The sequence below is a fragment of the Neoarius graeffei genome, chromosome 20 (assembly GCF_027579695.1).
Source record: "Neoarius graeffei isolate fNeoGra1 chromosome 20, fNeoGra1.pri, whole genome shotgun sequence".
Taxonomy (NCBI): Eukaryota; Metazoa; Chordata; class Actinopteri; order Siluriformes; family Ariidae; genus Neoarius; species Neoarius graeffei.
The window spans coordinates 53,431,939-53,452,201 of record NC_083588.1 but is presented as its reverse complement, the minus strand read 5'-3'; the positions used below and the strand labels follow the sequence as shown (position 1 = coordinate 53,452,201).

General features: G+C 45.3%; 1 protein-coding gene across 1 annotated transcript in view; it reads right to left on the bottom strand.

Annotated features, from left to right (window-relative positions):
• rab5c (RAB5C, member RAS oncogene family) overlaps positions 1–2,789 on the bottom strand; it is a 55,157-nt gene extending 52,368 nt beyond the window's left edge. The window contains exon 1 of the mRNA XM_060901983.1: positions 2,675–2,789. The gene's annotated coding sequence lies outside the window, so the exon portion shown is untranslated. The remainder of the gene's footprint in view (positions 1–2,674) is intronic.
• Between the last annotated feature and the right edge of the window lie 17,474 nt (positions 2,790–20,263).

Below are 20,263 nucleotides of genomic sequence, written 5' to 3'. Positions count from 1 at the left end.
ATGCGTAATATAAAAGTGCCTTTATACAGAAACAATGTCTATTTTTTTCGTACTAACATTTGCTCATCATTGTGGTAAAATATATCTCAGGGTCATCTCATATTAAAAAAGAAAAGAAAAAAAGGGGGGGGGGTATAGCAGCTCTTCCATGTGATCCTGACGCATGTACACACGAAGAAATCAGGCCACACAGCCTCAAGCATCAGCACTCCCAGCAGTCCGCGAGGCCTAAACGCAACAAGAAATGACTCAGTTTGCTAAGCCAGCATGATTTGAACACAGACGACACGATTCCACTTTCCATTTCTACGCCTCCAAGTCACACATGCTGACACACGCTGTATTTTATGTCCCAGTAATCACTGAACTGACCTTTGAGCCTGGAACTGGGATCAACTTCACAGCAAAACTTGAGCTCTCTCATTTCCTTCCCTACAGCAAAACACACACGGTCCTTAAACCGTTAAGCAGACGGGAATACGAACACGTCGGGCTCGTACAAGGAGTCCGCACGATCTGAAAAATCTCCCAAAAACAAGAAGTTTGCAAGCAGCAAGCTACATTACAACCTCGTTAGTCAAATGGCATTCAAAAGTTGACACCCTAAAGGAAACAAGGAAACATAATTTTTATCAATGGCATTTTTAGTGGTAGGTTTCTCTCTCTTACACAAAAAAGTTCTTCATGATCATAGGTTACACTGTGCAAGTTTAGATATTATTTAGTAGTGGAACTTTGTGAATATCCAGTTCACAGGTATGGCCCAAAGGGGGGGGGAACCCCACCCCAACAACACTACTCTTCTCTTGGCTTCACCTTATGTTTGAGATTATTAGTTTGTCTTAAGACATGTACGTTTAAGACATACTTAAACGTGTTAGAAACCTAAAAATAAATAAATAAATAAATAAAAATAGAGGTGGAAGTGACAACTTGCGTTAGACACACTGAGTTCTGACTCAATTTAGCCTCAGTTGAGAAATGAATTCAATCCAAAATTCAACATGATGACAAACAAGTAAGTCGACAAATAATGTCTAATATTAATGTCAAACTGGATGATGGAAATCTATGTTGTCCCAGTGAGCCGCCAAAACTGCCACGGGGCCCCAGTGAGCCGCCAAAACTGCCACGGGGCCCCAGTGAGCCGCCAAAACTGCCACGGGGCCCCAGTGAGCCGCCAAAACTGCCACGGGGCCCCAGTGAGCCGCCAAAACTGCCACGGGGCCCCAGTGAGCCGCCAAAACTGCCACGGGGCCCCAGTGAGCCGCCAAAACTGCCACGGGGCCCCAGTGAGCCGCCAAAACTGCCACGGGGCCCCAGTGAGCCGCCAAAACTGCCACGGGGCCCCAGTGAGCCGCCAAAACTGCCACGGGGCCCCAGTGAGCCGCCAAAACTGCCACGGGGCCCCAGTGAGCCGCCAAAACTGCCACGGGGCCCCAGTGAGCCGCCAAAACTGCCACGGGGCCCCAGTGAGCCGCCAAAACTGCCACGGGGCCCCAGTGAGCCGCCAAAACTGCCACGGGGCCCCAGTGAGCCGCCAAAACTGCCACGGGGCCCCAGTGAGCCGCCAAAACTGCCACGGGGCCCCAGTGAGCCGCCAAAACTGCTACGGGGCCCCAGTGAGCCGCCAAAACTGCTACGGGGCACATTTAATATCCAGTGTTAACCTCCTAAGGCCCAAGCTGTTTTTTTTACATGCATTTTTTATTTCTCTTTGCTATTTGGGCTTATTAGAACCTGATTAGAATAAAAACTAAGCATCATCTTTTGATAAGATGTACTTTTAGAGAAAAAGTATGTCCACATATGTGGATTCTTGTTCCGAATTTCCATAAAGTGCTGTCCACACATGTGACCGCTAAGCCCTAGGAGGTTAAGATGAATGTATTGGATTAATGTTCAGGAGAAGTTATTTTAGAGTTAAAGGTGGTGAAAGTTTGGAAGCTTTTGGTGTAGGGGATGCAAACTTTTGCACTCAGCTGTAGTCTTACACACACACACACACACACACAACAGACCTGTGAACAAGTGAAAAACTACCTAGCTACTGAAGTACTTAAACTATCTATCAGACTACGTGCTTGTTTGTTTATAAGCAGAGAATAAAGATGAGTGAAGAAGAGTGAAGACTCTCAGGAGCAGTACGCAGCAGCAGCGCGGTCAGTTATGGCTCCTGAACGACGTCAAAATTCAGAAAGCAGAAGCTGAATCCTTCACTTCACTTCACTTCTCCTCCATGCTAACGAGCTCCTCAACCACCTTTTTAATAATAAACCCTGTAATTAGACATGCGCGTCTATTTACACCAAACACGAACGCACTCTTAGCAGTTTCACACCGAAAGCAGAGCGAGCTAGCTAGCTAACTAACTAACTAACTAGCGCTACGCTAACTACGTAACTACCTACCCGGAGAACTTACTCCTCGAGGCACAGGATGAGAAGCGAATACCACTGTCCTGTCACAAACACCATTTCTGAAAGAATTCTAGCTAACAAGCTAAGCTTATCAATCATAGCTAGGCGGCTAACTTGGTAGCGTAACAGGTTAGCATCGGTTAGCTGGATGACACAGGCGATTTAGTCCAGCAATTAAATTGACCACTAATATGCACACACACTTAACACTCGGACATCTTCACGTCGATAAACCCACGCCATGTTTACATTACCTTAGGAAACGTTTCTCAAAACGTAGCTTGAGAGGAATTTCCTTTCTCGCCGCCACAAAACGTCTCCTGTCCAGCCGACGGGCCCCGGCCTTCACTTCCGCCTGCGGTAAAGGACTTCCGGATACGCCTACTTCCGTGTGGAGAGACTGACAGACGCTGTGGTTATTTCAGCTGGGCTATGTAGTGTGATAAAAAATAATGAAATAACAAATAAAAGGCGTACTTTTTAACACATGGGTGTCAAAGTTATTTTATTGTCGGTGACTGTATTGAGTATTGAAGTGACCATATTTGGACATTTGGGGGGCAAATAGGCACTTGAGGTGGGTGGGTGGGTTGGGGGTTCAAGGTGGCATTTGCCTCTTTTCCACCAAAGCAGTTCCAGGGCTGGTTCGGGGCCAGTACTTAGTTTGGAACCGAGTTTTCTGTTTCCACTGACAAAGAACTGGCTCTGGGGCCAGAAAAACCGGTTCCAGGCTAGCACCAACTCTTTGCTGGGCCAGAAGAAAGAACCGCTTACATCAGTGTGGGGGGGGCAGAGTTGTTAAGACCGACAACAATAGCAAGACCGCGAAAGGTCGCCATTTTTAAGCGACGAGAAGCAGCAACTGTACAAACGCAAAGTCATCCATTATTGTTGTTGTTGCTGCTTCTTCTTCTCCGTGTTGTTGCTGCTTCGATGTTCGCCACGGGCGCAGATAGAGGGGGGGACGGGTGGGATTCGTCTCACCCAGATTTCAATTCACTTCGTTCGGTCCCCCCCACTTATAGGGAGGAAAAAACGTCTATGCTGTCTTTCTTTGCATAAGGCAAACCTCACGGAAAAATCAAAAGACTAATTACCATTCGGTTTATTGAGGTGCACGGCAGTGTATACATAGTTGCAACAACTCACATAAAACAAAACAAAGACTGATATTCGGTTGGTTGAGCTGCGCAGACTGCACAGGTTGCGAGCTCGAGCTTGGTTGCTATGGTAACCCACAAGAAGTTTGACAGGCATATCGGGGTTGGTTTGCTGGCAGCTTTGTCCCCCCCAGTTCAAAAAACGTATCTGCGCCCCTGATGTTCGCGCCAAGGTTTATGCAAACGCAGCGACATAACTAACGTTAACAGCAACGTAACTGATGTATACAGCAACGTAATGACGTGGCTCCCCTTAGCACCCCGAGCTATGGAAAAGCAAACTGGTTCTCAGCTGGCTCACAAGTTGAATGAGTTGTGAACCGGCACCAGCACTGGCCCCGAACCAGGCCTGGAACTGATTTGGTGGAAAAGGGGTAACTGTGGCAATGTGTGTGTACACATATTTGGCCAAAAGTACTATATGTACTGTAGATACCTGAATATAGCCCCTTTCACATCCATCCATCCATTATCTGTAGTCGCTTATCCTGTGCAGGGTCGCAGGCAAGCTGGAGAGGCGGGGTACACCCTGGACAAGTCGCCAGGTTATCACAGGGCTGACACATAGAGACAAACAACCATTCACACTCGTGGTCAATTTAGAGCCACCAATTAACTTAACCCGCATGTCTTTGGACTGTGAAGGAAACCCACGTAGACACGGGGAGAACATGGAAACTCCACGCAGAAAGGCCCTCGCTGGCCGCTGGGCTCAAACCCAGGACCTTCTTGCTGTGAGGCAACAGTGCTAACCACTACACCACCGTGCCACCCTTTCACATACAAAACCCATTAATGTATCAGGTAAAAACAACACAGGATTGATAACCACTTCTCATTCCCACTCGTTCCCCTTTTTGACCAACAGGAAATGGATTCTTGAACCGGTTCCATTCAGGATTCTTTGAATCTTGGTGCCAGCTCGTGAACCAGCCCACGTTTTCACCAATTTTGAGCGGAACCTTGGTAATCATGAACGGAAGGAGTTGCACAATACACAACGGGAGTAAGCAGTACAGTAGTAGCAAAATGGTGGTGTGCATTGACTACTTGCAAGCTTTGGTTCCATTTTTTTTTTAATAAGAACTTTATTCATCACACACTTGTGAAATTCTTCTCTGCATTTAACCCATTTGAAGCAGTGAACACACATATCCAGAGCAGTGGGCAGCCATGCTAACAGTGCCCAGGGAGCAGTTGGGAGTTAGGTGCCTTGCTCAAGGGCACCTCAGCCCAAGGCCATCCTATATTAGCCTAACCTGCATGGGGGAAACCGGAGCACCTGGAGGAAACCCACGCAGACACGAGGAGAACATACAAACTCCACACAGAAAGGCCTCCACCGGCCACTAGGCTCAAACCCAGAACCTTCTTGCTGTGAGGCAACCGTGCTAACCACTTACACCACCGTGTCAGGTGTCATGTTATTACAGATATTTGTTTTCCATTTTTTTCTGGAGATTTGTCCTTTCCGTGGCGGCACGGTGGTGTAGTGGTTAGCGCTGTCGCCTCACAGCGAGAAGGTCTGGGTTCGAGCCCCGTGGCCGGTGAGGGCCTTTCTGTGTGGAGTTTGCATGTTCTCCCCGTGTCCGCGTGGGTTTCCTCCGGGTGCTCCGTTTTCCCCCACAGTCCAAAGACATGCAGGTTAGGTTAACTGGTGACTCTAAATTGACCATAGGTGTGAATGTGAGTGTGAATGGTTGTCTGTGTCTATGTGTCAGCCCTGTGATGACCTGGCGACTTGTCCAGGGTGTACCCCGCCTTTTGCCCGTAGTCAGCTGGGATAGGCTCCAGCTTGCCTGCGACCCTGTAGAAGGATAAAGCGGCTAGAGATAATGAGATGAGATGAAATTTGTCCTTTCCCATTGTGTTCTCCATTGTTGTGCTCTGCTTCCTCTCCAAACTAATGGACTGATGTCATGGTTCACGCTGGAAAAACTAGTGATATTTTGGTTCCGGCTGGGAACCGACTTTTCAGATTCTGAACCAATTTATTTTTGGATGAAATGCTGGGAAAGCATTTACATTTACATAATACAACAACAGCAAAGACTGGACAGTAACTATACCAACTTGCTACGCCAAGTTCAGAAGATCCACTGGTCAACGCATGCTACGCTACAGGAGATTTACAGAGACCTGTCCCCAATTTCTACTCAGGTTAGGCAAAGGAGGCTGAAGTTTGCTGGGCACTGATACTGCGCCAAGGATGAAGCGATCTCCCGACTGATACTGTGGAGCCCAAGCCGGCTCCCTGTGAGGTCACGAAAGCTAACTTTCCTTGCCACCATCGCAAGGGACTCGGGAATACCTTTGCAGGATCTTCCATCCGCAATGGCCGACCGAGAGGTGTGGCGAACTGTTGTATGCAATATCTCGGCCAAGGCCGAAGGATAATGATGTGAAAATTTGGTGCACTAACAAGAACTGAACCTGTTCCCTGTTGATTGAAAAGGGGTGTGAGTCTTCCATAAGTAACAGGTGTTGTGTATTCCCGCCTGACTGTATTTAAAAGGATGCTACAGAGCATGAACCTCAACAAGACGTGTAAAACTTGCTAGCCTGGATATGACATAATTCATTCCAATTTCCAGCTAAATCTGCCAATGATTTCTTTCCATGTCATTTTGAATTTTTGTCTGGTCACTTTACAGTGAGGCAGAATGAGTTTTTGTATTGTGTAGGTGTCAGTAGTTCTGTTGCAATATCAGACTGCATCATCATTTACAACCCCGATTCCAAAAAAGTTGGGACAAAGTACAAATTGTAAATAAAAACGGAATGCAATGATGTGGAAGTTTCAAAATTCCATATTTTATTCAGAATAGAACATAGATGACATATCAAATGTTTAAACTGAGAAAATGCATAATTTAAAGAGAAAAATTAGGTGATTTTAAATTTCATGACAACAACACATCTCAAAAAAGTTGGGACAAGGCCATGTTTCCCACTGTGAGACATCCCCTTTTCTCTTTACAACAGTCTGTAAACGTCTGGGGACTGAGGAGACAAGTTGCTCAAGTTTAGGGATAGGAATGTTAACCCATTCTTGTCTAATGTAGGATTCTAGTTGCTCAACTGTCTTAGGTCTTTTTTGTCGTATCTTCCGTTTTATGATGCGCCAAATGTTTTCTATGGGTGAAAGATCTGGACTGCAGGCTGGCCAGTTCAGTACCCGGACCCTTCTTCTACGCAGCCATGATGCTGTAATTGATGCAGTATGTGGTTTGGCATTGTCATGTTGGAAAATGCAAGGTCTTCGCTGAAAGAGATGTCGTCTGGATGGGAGCATGTGTTGCTCTAGAACCTGGATATACCTTTCAGCATTGATGGTGTCTTTCCAGATGTGTAAGCTGCCCATGCCACACGCACTAATGCAACCCCATACCATCAGAGATGCAGGCTTCTGAACTGAGCGCTGATAACAACTTGGGTCGTCCTTCTCCTCTTTAGTCCGAATGACACGGTGTCCCTGATTTCCATAAAGAACTTCAAATTTTGATTCGTCTGACCACAGAACAGTTTTCCACTTTGCCACAGTCCATTTTAAATGAGCCTTGGCCCAGAGAAGACGTCTGCGCTTCTGGATCATGTTTAGATACGGCTTCTTCTTTGAACTATAGAGTTTTAGCTGGCAACAGCGGATGGCACGGTGAATTGTGTTCACAGATAATGTTCTCTGGAAATATTCCTGAGCCCATTTTGTGATTTCCAATACAGAAGCATGCCTGTATGTGATGCAGTGCCGTCTAAGGGCCCGAAGATCACGGGCACCCAGTATGGTTTTCCGGCCTTGACCCTTACGCACAGAGATTCTTCCAGATTCTCTGAATCTTTTGATGATATTATGCACTGTAGATGATGATATGTTCAAACTCTTTGCAATTTTACACTGTCGAACTCCTTTCTGATATTGCTCCACTATTTGTCGGCGCAGAATTAGGGGGATTGGTGATCCTCTTCCCATCTTTACTTCTGAGAGCTGCTGCCACTCCAAGATGCTCTTTTTATACCCAGTCATGTTAATGACCTATTGCCAATTGACCTAATGAGTTGCAATTTGGTCCTCCAGCTGTTCCTTTTTTGTACCTTTAACTTTTCCAGCCTCTTATTGCCCCTGTCCCAACTTTTTTGAGATGTGTTGCTGTCATGAAATTTCAAATGAGCCAATATTTGGCATGAGATTTCAAAATGTCTCACTTTTGACATTTGACATGTTGTCTATGTTCTATTGCAAATACAATATCAGTTTTTGAGATTTATAAATTATTGCATTCTGTTTTTATTTACAATTTGTACTTTATCCCAACTTTTTTGGAATTGGGGTTGTACAACGTCAATCATAGATCCTCTAATGCCATGTTTCTCAAAATGGTGTCAGTGAATGCATTGCTTTTTTTTAATCACATGATGGTGGTAGAGATACTTCATACTATCAACTAGTATCAAGGTTGTTACAGTTATTATTTAGCTATCATAGCTGTAAGCCTGGGCGGCACGGTGGTGTAGTGGTTAGCGCTGTCGCCTCACAGCAAGAAGGTCCAGGTTCGAGCCCCGGGGCTGGCGAGGGCCTTTCTGTGTGGAGTTTGCATGTTCTCCCCGTGTCCACGTGGGTTTCCTCCGGGTACTCCGGTTTCCCCCACAGTCCAAAGACATGCAGGTTAGGTTAACTGGTGACTCTAAATTGACCGTAGGTGTGAATGTGAGTGTGAATGGTTGTCTGTGTCTATGTGTCAGCCCTGTGATGACCTGGTGACTTGTCCAGGGTGTACCCCGCCTTTCGCCCGTAGTCAGCTGGGATAGGCTCCAGCTTGCCTGCGACCCTGTAGAAGGATAAAGCGGCTAGAGATAATGAGATGAGATGAGATGAGCTGTAAGCCTAATTGATAGCGTAGCCTGACCAGCTACCAAAACACAGGCCAAGCTGGTCAAGCTAGCACACTGTTCTTGCCAGATGGTAGACATATTCGAAATTATTTTGACATACTAATTCTACATTGTTGACATTAGTCTCTCTCACTCACTTTCAGTAACTGATTTATCCAGGTCAGGGTTGCTGTGGATCTGGGGTCTGTCTAGGGCATGAGGCACCACAAGATTCAAAAACAGTTTTTATCCCAAATCTATCACCACACTGAACTCTGCTCTGAGGTCTCACACACACACACACACACACACTACAATCAATAACATGTCAATCTACCCACATTTTGTGCAATATTCATATTTATATTAGGGTTATTTATGGATTTATCGATTGCCAAGTGCAATATCCTTCACAAGCGCTCAGTTTCACTTTCCGTAAGCATATGTTCTATGAATGTCTGTACATTTGTAAATCTTTCATGTTTGTAAAATTTCCAACCATCCATCCATTATCTGTAGCCACTTATCCTGTCCTACAGGGTCACAGGCAAACTGGAGCCTATCCTAGCTGACTATGGGCAAGATACACCTTGGACAAGTCGCCAGGTTATCACAGGGCTGACACATAGAGACAAACAACCATTCACGGTCAGTTTAGAGCCACCAATTAGCCTAACCTGCATGCCTTTGGAGAAAACTGGAGCACCCAGAAGAAACTCACGCAGACACGGGAAGAACATGTAAACTCCACACAGAAAGGCCCTCATCGGCCGCTGGGCTCGAACCCAGGACCTTCTTGCTGTGAGGCGACAGCGCTAACCACTACACCACCGTGCCGCCCGTTTCTAAAATGAAAATTTTTCAAATTTGTAAATTTTTTTCGATATATTTGTCTGTATACTTGTAAACCCTTATGTCTGTACATCTTTCTTGTTTGTAAATCTTGAATCTCTTCTGTAAATCTGCCATCTTTTATGTATATATCTGAGGGCCGTTTTGGAAGGTAGTGCACTGAATTTTGTTGTGTATCTTACACAATGACAATAAAGCAATCTTGAGTCTTGAATCTTCAGCCATGAGGCAGGAATGCACCTTGTATGGGATGCCAGTTCATCAAAGAATATCATGCACACACAAATCTCACATGTATTCACTCCTCAGGGTAATTTGTCTTCACCAACAATCCACATACTGGTGTGTTTTTGGGCAGAGGAAGAAACCAGAGAAGGAAACCCACAAGGCCATAGAGAAAATGGAGAGTGCCAGAATTTGTGAAGGTTGCTAGCAAGAGTGAAAGGAAAAGTGTACAAGACAGTACTAAGAGCAGCGATGTTGTATGGTTTGGAGACAGCAACACTAACAAAAAGACAGGAGACTGAACTGGAGTTAGCGGAGCTGAAGATGTTGAGATTCTCATTAGGAGTGACAAAGTTGGACAGGATGAAAAATGAGTATATTAGAGGGACAGGACATGTAGGACGTCTTGGAGACAAAGTGAGAGAGGCGAGATTGAGATGGTTTGGACATGTACAGAGGAGAGATCCAGGGTATATCGGGAAAAGGATGCTGGAGATGGAGTTGCCAGGTAGAAAGAAATGAGGAAGAGCAAAGATGAGATTTATGAATGTGGTGAAGGATGGTTGGTGTGACAGAAGGAGATGGAGGGACATTATCTGCTGTGGCAACCCCTCACGAAAACAGCCGAAAGAAGAAGAAGAAGAAAATTCAGAGGCTATTTTATTGTATCCATTCCCTGTAATGAAATACAATTAAAATCTCATCTCATTATCTCTAGCCGCTTTATCCTGTTCTACAGGGTCGCAGGCAAGCTGGAGCCTATCCCAACTGACTACGGGCGAAAGGCGGGGTACACCCTGGACAAGTCGCCAGGTCATCACAGGGCTGACACATAGACACAGACAACCATTCACACTCACATTCACACCTACGGTCAATTTAGAGTCACCAGTTAACCTAACCTGCATGTCTTTGGACTGTGGGGGAAACCGGAGCACCCGGAGGAAACCCACGCGGACACGGGGAGAACATGCAAACTCCGCACAGAAAGGCCCTCGCCGGCCACGGGGCTCGAACCCGGACCTTCTTGCTGTGAGACGACAGTGCTAACCACTACACCACCGTGCCGCCCTACAATTAAAATCATTCATCTCATCTCATTATCTCTAGCCGCTTTATCCTGTTCTACAGGCAAGCTGGAGCCTATCCCAGCTGACTACGGGCGAAAGGCGGGGTACACCCTGGACAAGTCGCCAGGTCATCACAGGGCTGACACATAGACACAGACAACCACTCACACTCACATTCACACCTACGGTCAATTTAGAGTCACCAGTTAACCTAACCTGCATGTCTTTGGACTGTGGGGGAAACCGGAGCACCCGGAGGAAACTCACGCGGACACGGGGAGAACATGCAAACTCTGCACAGAAAGGCCATCACCGGCCACGGGGCTCAAACCCGGACCTTCTTGCTGTGAGGCAACAGCGCTAACCACTACACCACCGTGCCGCCCTACAATTAAAATCATTCATCTCATCTCATTATCTCTAGCCGCTTTATCCTGTTCTACAGGGTCGCAGGCAAGCTGGAGCCTATCCCAGCTGACTACTGGCGAAAGGCGGGGTACACCCTGGACAAGTCGCCAGGTCATCACAGGGCTGACACATAGACAAACAACCATTCACACTCACATTCACACCTACGGTCAATTTAGAGCCACCAGTTAACCTAACCTGCATGTCTTTGGACTGTGGGGGAAACCGGAGCACCCGGAGGAAACCCACGCGGACACGGGGAGAACATGCAAACTCCACACAGAAAGGCCCTCGCCGGCCACGGGGCTCGAACCCGGACCTTCTTGCTGTGAGACGACAGTGCTAACCACTACACCACCGTGCCGCCCTACAATTAAAATATAGATTTATATTTTTATTAAAAGTTGAATGCTCTTATTAATCATATGTATAATCATCATCATCATCACAGGTGAAAAACATGATCATGTGATGTGAAATGTGACTGTCAGTGTGAAATGTCAAGATGAAATCTGATTTTTTTTTTCCCCTCAGGGAAATCATTTTCTCCTTATTATTATTATCAATGCAATGGCCAACTCTCACCTTAGGATGGTGCTACGTACTTATACAACCCATAAAGCCTTCATTCTTGAGATTCTTTCTCATTTTGTGTCTCTGTTCAGCTTTCCATTTCTGGAAGTGTAAAAATCAAACGTATAACTGTCTAATAGCTCATTTTCCACCCACTCACACTCTGTCAAACATAAATGCTGCTAATTGCTACTAATTCTGAATGAGTGCTGGCAGGAAGCTGCAATTAAAATGAACTCTCCGAACCTTCACACACTATCTGCTTTCTGTCGTTAATAATGATTTGGCCTTATGTTCAAAGATATGAACTTTTCTTTCTTGCAAGAATTTTGTTCTTTCAGCAGCACCATGTGATTTAAAAGGTCTCAAAAGGTATTAGAATTTAATCAGCGGTTTCTTCTGTGGCAGATGTTATTTGCAGCTGGTTGGGTGGACATAGAAAGGTATTCGATTTCAAACCAATTTAGCCGATTCCTTCCCTCTGTCTGGAAGCTTGCCTTGAGCATCTGTAACATGCATGTGATTACAACAGACAAGGATTTCAACACATTTCTCTGGACTGAGGAAACAACTGGAATCCTGTTTACTCGACATTTACTTGGAATGATTGTCTGTTACTTGGAATGACAGCTGTTAAAGTGCATATCCTGGATCAATTTTGTTTTTTTTTTTATATGAAAGAATGTGGGCGGCACGGTGGTGTAGTGGTTAGCGCTGTCGCCTTACAGCAAGAAGGTCCTGGGTTCGAGCCCTGGGCAGGGCTCGAAATTAACTTTTTTTCTTTGTGTCCCCCAGTGGTCCCGAATTCTGTGTTGTATTGTCCCGAATGGAAGCAATAGTGTCCCCATTTTTTTCCTCTCTGAAATAACCAGTGGTTAATATTATCATATGAAGTTACTATTATATTTGTAACTATGTGATTTTGAACCCTTTATATCATTTTTACAATAAGTCACAAAACACAAGTGACACATGTCCTATACATCATCTACTTCAAAATTAGTTATTGCATTTTCAGTTTATTAAACTTTGGCGATCTCACTGTATGAATAGATACCCGTTTATTTAAAAGGGGCCAACTAGCTCATTCAGAAAATGTTTCAACTCCCTACATCTGCAGTACACTTTAGCTGAAAATAAGACCCCTTTTATGTTCATTTCATCTACTTATACCTTGAATATCTGTTGGCATATATAAGGCCAACTTAGCATTTTCACCATTACCGTTATCCATTTTTATGTAATATACCTGTTGCCCCATTCAGAGATGTTTTGAAAGCCATCAGCCATACCATCAATGGATGAAATGCACACCCATGTTGCAAGCAGTACAATAGAAGGTTTGACCCAAAAAACGAAATATTTTAATCCAGTCTACAGTGTAAAATAAAGGAAAAACGCCATCCAATCATATCGAGGTACCACCTCAAAATGATTGGATACTGACACGTCAATCAGACTGAAGCCCGCGACCAGCCCGTCCCTTCTGTGTGTGTGTGAGAGCGAGCAGAGTGTCACACAGAGCGCAGGATTCTCTCAGTGCGCTCCTTCCAAACAACGGGGATTTACACGAAAACGGAAGGAGATATTCACAAAATTCTTTCACAGTGAGCGCTACAAGGCTCTCCTGAACACACGGATGTAATTTTTTTTGTCTGTAGTGTAAAAAATGAGGTCACTAGAGCGAGTTAAAAACGAGTGACTTTTCTGCCACGTTTATAATGGGAGTCTATGGGGCTGCGCGGCTGTGCTCTCGTTACTTTCAGGCTTCTCATTCAAAAACAGTAAATCCTATCGCTCAGGTAGACACATTGTGTGAATCAGGATGAGTGTGGCTACTACTTTTGAGAAAATTATGTGTGTGGAGTGAAAATTGGGGCTGAAAACACAGTTTAAATGAGAAAGTTTGAGCTATTTTTCCAAGCTCTCTACACTCTAACTTAACGAGCTGCACTGGTGTGTAACGCAATAGACACCCATTATAAAGCCGGACTTTCTCAGGCTTTATAAGGGGGAGGAGGGGTGGAGACGCGGGGGGTGGGAGTGTTTCTTTTCAAAATATGGCTTGCGGGAACCGTTATTCCAAAATCTTGTACTGCACCTTTAATGTAGAACTTTTTTTCTAGATCTATTTTTTTCCATTGTCCCGGGATTGTCCCAGATATGATAATTTTGTGTCCCGATGACATTTTTTATGGTCCCCGGGACATCGGGACACCGTTAGTTTCGAGCGCTGGCCCTGGGGCCGGCGAGGGCCTTTCTGTGTGGAGTTTGCATGTTCTCCCCGTGTCCGCGTGGGTTTCCTCCGGGTGCTCCGGTTTCCCCCACAGTCCAAAGACATGCAGGTTAGGTTAACTGGTGACTCTAAATTGACCGTAGGTGTGAATGGGAGTGTGAATGGTTGTCTGTGTCTATGTGTCAGCCCTGTGATGACCTGGCGACTTGTCAAGGGTGTACCCTGCCTTTCGCCCGTAGTCAGCTGGGATAGGCTCCAGCTTGCCTGCGACCCTGTAGAAGGATAAAGCGGCTAGAGATAATGAGATGAGATGAAAGAATGTGGGCGGCACGGTGGTGTAGTGGTTAGCACTGTCGCCTCACAGCAAGAAGGTCCGGGTTCGAGCCCAGTGGCCGGCGAGGGCCTTTCTGTGCGGAGTTTGCATGTTCTCCCCGTGTCCGCGTGGGTTTCCTCCGGGTGCTCCGGTTTCCCCCACAGTCCAAAGACATGCAGGTTAGGTTAACTGGTGACTCTAAATTGACCGTAGGTGTGAATGTGAGTGTGAATGGTTGTCTGTGTCTATGTGTCAGCCCTGTGATGACCTGGCGACTTGTCCAGGGTGTACCCTGCCTTTCGCCCGTAGTCAGCTGGGATAGGCTCCAGCTTGCCTGCGACCCTGTAGAACAGGATAAAGCGGCTAGAGATAATGAGATGAGATGAGATGAGATGAAAGTACGTCCCTTTACACACTCGTCCAGAAGGGTAATTTTGCACAAGGCCATCTGTCTACAGCAGAAAAAAATAAAATAACAAAACGTGTCTGGAAAAATCCCAAGGGAGCCTGGAGCCAGAATCGTGATGTCACCTGCGGAAGCGCCAGCAGGCTGCGCGAGCTTTGCACAGTTTCAGTGCACAGCCTGTGTAGACCAAGCGCTCCCATTTCTCTCTCATTGTCCGGTCTTTTGGGAAATGATAAGCACTAATCCCATCAAGATTGGTGTTGCTACACCCTCCTACGATACATCTGTTAACCATTTTAATAATTACATGATAACATTGAAGAAATTTGCAGAAAACCACCAGGTCGTTTTCTCATAAACAAACCAGTGCTGACGTAGGATTCAGAAGGAGGCGTCCCGCACGCGACGTCACGAAAATCAATGTTTGCCGGGAAATCCAAATGGCAAGTTTTTTCAGAGGCGGACCAATTCGCCTCAAATGGCTTGATTTCAACTGAATTTTTCTGGTATTGCGCAAGATAAAAAAAATTGTGCAAAATGCAAAATGTGACAGATATTTGACCAAAGTTTAATATAAAATAGGAGAATTCTATTGATCTTGTTCCTGAATTTACCCGTGATATGCACTTTAAGGAGTCAATAAGTAAGGCGTAAAACACAAATACAAAATAATCAACAACAGATTGGACTTTGCGGCTTGACACAAAGTGGAGTTATTGTTACGACCAGTTAGTTGATTATTTTCCTCTGACAGTATGTTAATGGTTTTATTGTATTGTATGTATGTTAAAGTGTTTTATTCCCCCTATACCACAGCAGTTTAATTATTTGCTTAATAATGAACAACACATCATACTTTCAATGTTTTTTTAGTATAAATACGCAGGTGATTATAGGAAATCGTGCATGCTGATTGGTCAAGAAATTTGGACTATTTCTCCATAATCATCGCAAGCGACTTGGCAAAATGGCAGCCAATCGCGTCGTCACTGTAAGTGAGGAAAAATGACAAATTATGAAAGAAAATGCTGTTCCTAAAAGCACTGAAGATGCTACAAAGAGTATTCAGAAACCGCTAACAGAAATTCAGTTTTGAAATCGCTAGCTGTTTATTCTGCATAAGTGACTCAACTACGTATGTTACAAATATGACATGACTGAAAGCAGCATCACATCTCATTATAATGACAGTCTATTTTAATCTTAGAAATAAAAAAGCCATATAATAAACTCCTTATGAACCTCGCTCGCTTGGTCTTTACAGGAAAATATCAGACCGAGGTCTTTTTGTACAGATCTCGGTCTGATATTTTCCCGTAAAAACCGAGCAAGTGAGCAAGGTTCATAAGGAGTTAATAACAGCACTTCTGGAATTGTTTTATTCCTCAGTAAATGTCTATAACAGGTGAGTTTTGAGTAATCAGGTTTTGTCTCAGTAGAGGTTAGTTTGAAAAGCGCAGGAATGTTCCTGTAGCATGTTCATCAGTCATTTTCTATGTATATCGCGTATCCATTGTGGATTGCAGGTGGGCTGGAGCCAATCCCAGCTGACACTGGGCAAGAGGCGGGGTACACCCTGGACAGGATGCCAGTCTATCGCAGGGCTAAGACAGACAGACAGACAGACAGACAGACTCTCATTCACACTCATATTCACACCTATGGACACTTGGACACTTGGCACATGTCTTTGGACTGTGGGAGGAAACCAGAGCGCCTGAAGGAAACCCACATAGACATGAGAAGAACATGAAAACTCTGCACAGAAAGGCTCCAGTGGACCAGAAGGTCCAAAGCAAGAACCTTTTTGCTGTGAGGCGACAGTGATGACCCCTGCACCACCATGCTGCCTGCTATAATATCTTCTTCTGTTCGAGCGGCACAGTGGTGTAGTGGTTAGCATTATGGCCTCACAGCAAGAAGGTTCTGGGTTTGAGCCCAGCGGCCAACAGGGGCCTTTCTGTGTGGAGTTTGCATGTTCTCCCCATGTCTGCGTGGGTTTCCTCCGGGTGCTCCAGTTTCCCCCACAGTCCAAAAACATGCAGGTTAGGCTAATTGATGGCTCTAAATTGACCGTAGGTGTGAGTGTGAGTCTGAATGGTGGTTTGTGTCTATGTGTCAGCCCTGTGATGACCTGGCGACTTGTCCAGGGTGTACCCCGCCTTTCGCCCATAGTCAGCTGGGATAGGCTCCAGCTTGCCTGCGACCCTATAGGACAGGATAAGCGGCTACTGATAATGGATGGATGGATGGAGGTGACTTTCAGCTGAGGTGCCCTTGAGCAAGGCACCTACTCCTCAACTGCTCCCTGGGTGCTGTTAGCATGGCTGCCCACTGCTCTGGGTATGTCTGTGTGCTCATTGCTCATGTGTGTGTTCACTGCTTCAGATGGGTTAAATGCAGAGAGGAATTTCACAAGTGTACGTGTGATGAATAAAGTTCATCTCATCTCATCTCATCTCATTATCTCTAGCCGCTTTATCCTGTTCTACAGGGTCGCAGGCAAGCTGGAGCCTATCCCAGCTGACGACGGGCGAAAGGCGGGGTACACCCTGGACAAGTCGCTGGGTCATCACAGGGCTGACACATAGACACAGACAACCATTCACACTCACATTCACACCTACGGTCAATTTAGAGTCACCAGTTAACCTAACCTGCATGTCTTTGGACTGTGGGGGAAACCGGAGCACCCGGAGGAAACCCACGCGGACACGGGGAGAACATGCAAACTCCACACAGAAAGGCCCTTGCCGGCCACGGCGCTCGAACCCGGACCTTCTTGCTGTGAGGCAACAGCGCTAACCACTACACCACCGTGCCACCCATGAATAAAGTTGTTCTTCTTATTATTATTATTCTTCACCCATCCAGTGTGCTCTGGGTCAGGTCCCTTTCTTGGCTAAGTAAGTACAGCCGGCTAGCCACTCCTCTGCTGCACTGCTTTTGGTCATGGACAATTTACAGTCGCAAATTGACCTAACCACATGTCTTTGGACTGTGGGAGGAAACCAGAGCACCTGAAGGAAACCCACACAGACATGAAAAGAACATGCAAACTCTGCATACAAAGGCTCCAGTGGACCAGAACGTTCTCGCTGTGAGGCGACAGCGCTAACCACGACACCACCGTGCCGCCCCTGCTATAACATCTCATCTCATTATCTCTAGCCGCTTTATCCTTCTACAGGGTCGCAGGCAAGCTGGAGCCTATCCCAGCTGACTACGGGCGAAAGGCGGGGTACACCCTGGACAAGTCGCCAGGTCATCACAGGGCTGACACATAGACACAGACAACCATTCACACTCACATTCACACCTACGGTCAATTTAGAGTCACCAGTTAACCTAACCTGCATGTCTTTGGACTGTGGGGGAAACCGGAGCACCCGGAGGAAACCCACGCGGACACGGGGAGAACATGCAAACTCCGCACAGAAAGGCCCTCGCCGGCCACGGGGCTCGAACCCAGGACCTTCTTGCTGTGAGGCGACAGCACTAACCACTACACCGCCGTGCCGCCCCCTCTGCTATAACATATTCAACATTATTAAGTCAGCTCTTGTACTGTTATGAGACTTCTTTAATATGCATAGATGTCGAGCAAATGTTCTTCATTTTTCTCTTCTGTACATTTGCGCCAGTGCTTTTGTTCTTTCTTCATCTTATTAATTTGATTTGTGACCATGTACCATTATGCCTACACAGATCTATTTTTATTGCTAATGAGAAGGGCAAATGAAAAATGCAGCATTGTGATGCTGATTGGGGTTACTCAGAGCCTGCGTATGAAACCTTGCAACAGTGATGCAATATCTTTTTATAGCGTGTACTGATCAAGCGTTCATTATCAACTAAAATTATTGTCCTACATCAGGAAGCCACCATCTGTGTAGCAAGTTCTAATGCTGTTTCTTTACCAAAAAAAAAACCCCAACCGATAATGCGAAAACTGGTGATCTGGTCCGGGTACCATAGTTACAGGACAAACTCAGACAGAAAAAGCGAAGAAAGTTAAAAGCTCAGCCTGTTAGTGACACTGCCCACCAGGCAGACAACCTGCGTGGGAAGCTTCACGCATTAAATCCAGTGTTTTGTCTGACACAGCATGCTTAGGGGAATACAGTAGGGGGAAAATGAGAAGAAGTAAACAATCACGTTTTGTAATGCTCTCAGTGGAGTTGCTCTCAATGCCTCAAATCACGACTCACCCACTGAGACCAAGGATCAGATTTGCTTCTTTTTGTCTTGTCTCTAATCATCTGGAGAGAGACGCAAATTACACATCAGTATTTTTGGAAGAAAAAAAATGCAGAATGTTTGATATTTTTTTTCCATACGATACACTTTAATCAGAATTCGATGCAATGAAACAGTACACTTTTTACTTTATGGAGCAAAAAAGGAAAAATCATTCTGGGGTAGGTTTCCCAAAAGCATCATAGCACAAAGATCATCGTTAAATGGTAAAGCGAGCATCACAATGAACACTCTCTCTCCTACTCTTTAACCTCCTAAGGCCCAAGCTGTTTTTTTTACATGCATTTTTTATTTCTCTTTGCTATTTGGGCTTATTAGAACCTCATCTCATCTCATTATCTCTAGCCGCTTTATCCTGTTCTACAGGGTCGCAGGCAAGCTGGAGCCTATCCCAGCTGACTACGGGCGAAAGGCGGGGTACACCCTGGACAAGTCGCCAGGTCATCACAGGGCTGACACATAGACACAGACAACCATTCACACTCACATTCACACCTACGGTCAATTTAGAGTCACCAGTTAACCTAACCTGCATGTCTTTGGACTGTGGGGGAAACCGGAGCACCCGGAGGAAACCCACGCGGACACGGGGAGAACATGCAAACTCCACACAGAAAGGCCCTCGCCGGCCACGGGGCTCGAACCCAGGACCTTCTTGCTGTGAGGCGACAGCGCTAACCACTACACCACCGTGCCGCCCTTATTAGAACCTGATTAGAATAAAAACTAAGCATCATCTTTTGATAAGATGTACTTTTAGAGAAAAAGTATGCCCACATATGTGGATTCTTGTTCCGAATTTCCATAAAGTGCTGTCCACACATGTGACCGCTAAGCCCTCGGAGGTTAAGATGCTCTTAGTGCTGAGGCTTTTGGGAAACCCACCCCTGTTCGGTAAATACAAATAGGGCACCAAAATACAAGCAAACACGTTTTTTGTTTTTATAATTTTAAGGTCATTCACAAAACCTTTAAAAATGTAACAATGGACAGGTTTAGTTATTTCTTACAGTCAAAAAAAGCCTTAAAATGCTATAACAAATCAGCAGGACATTGAATATTTAGTAAAAAATAAATATGAAAATAGAATCCTCACACAACCAGAAAATCTGAGGATGAAATTAAAGAACTTGGTTTCATTAGAAAGTGTGGAGGATGATATTACTGCAGCAGTTAGTAACTGGTACCTCAAAAAGAAAAGAAAAAGAAACCCAAAAGATAAGCTGCTCAATGCTTATAATGGCAAGTGTTACAAATATTCCCTTCTGTCGCCGTGCTGTGATCTGAACAACAAAAACAGTGAAAGAACGAAAGGAGGAAAAGAAACACAGAAGGAAATTTCTCAAAAATCAAATCATGCAGGGCGGAAATTGAATTAGCACAGCATTCCTTGTGCCAGTATTGGCTTCTCAATAGTACATTTACTTTAGGCTGTACAAATCAACTCAAGCAGCATATCCATATGGTAGAA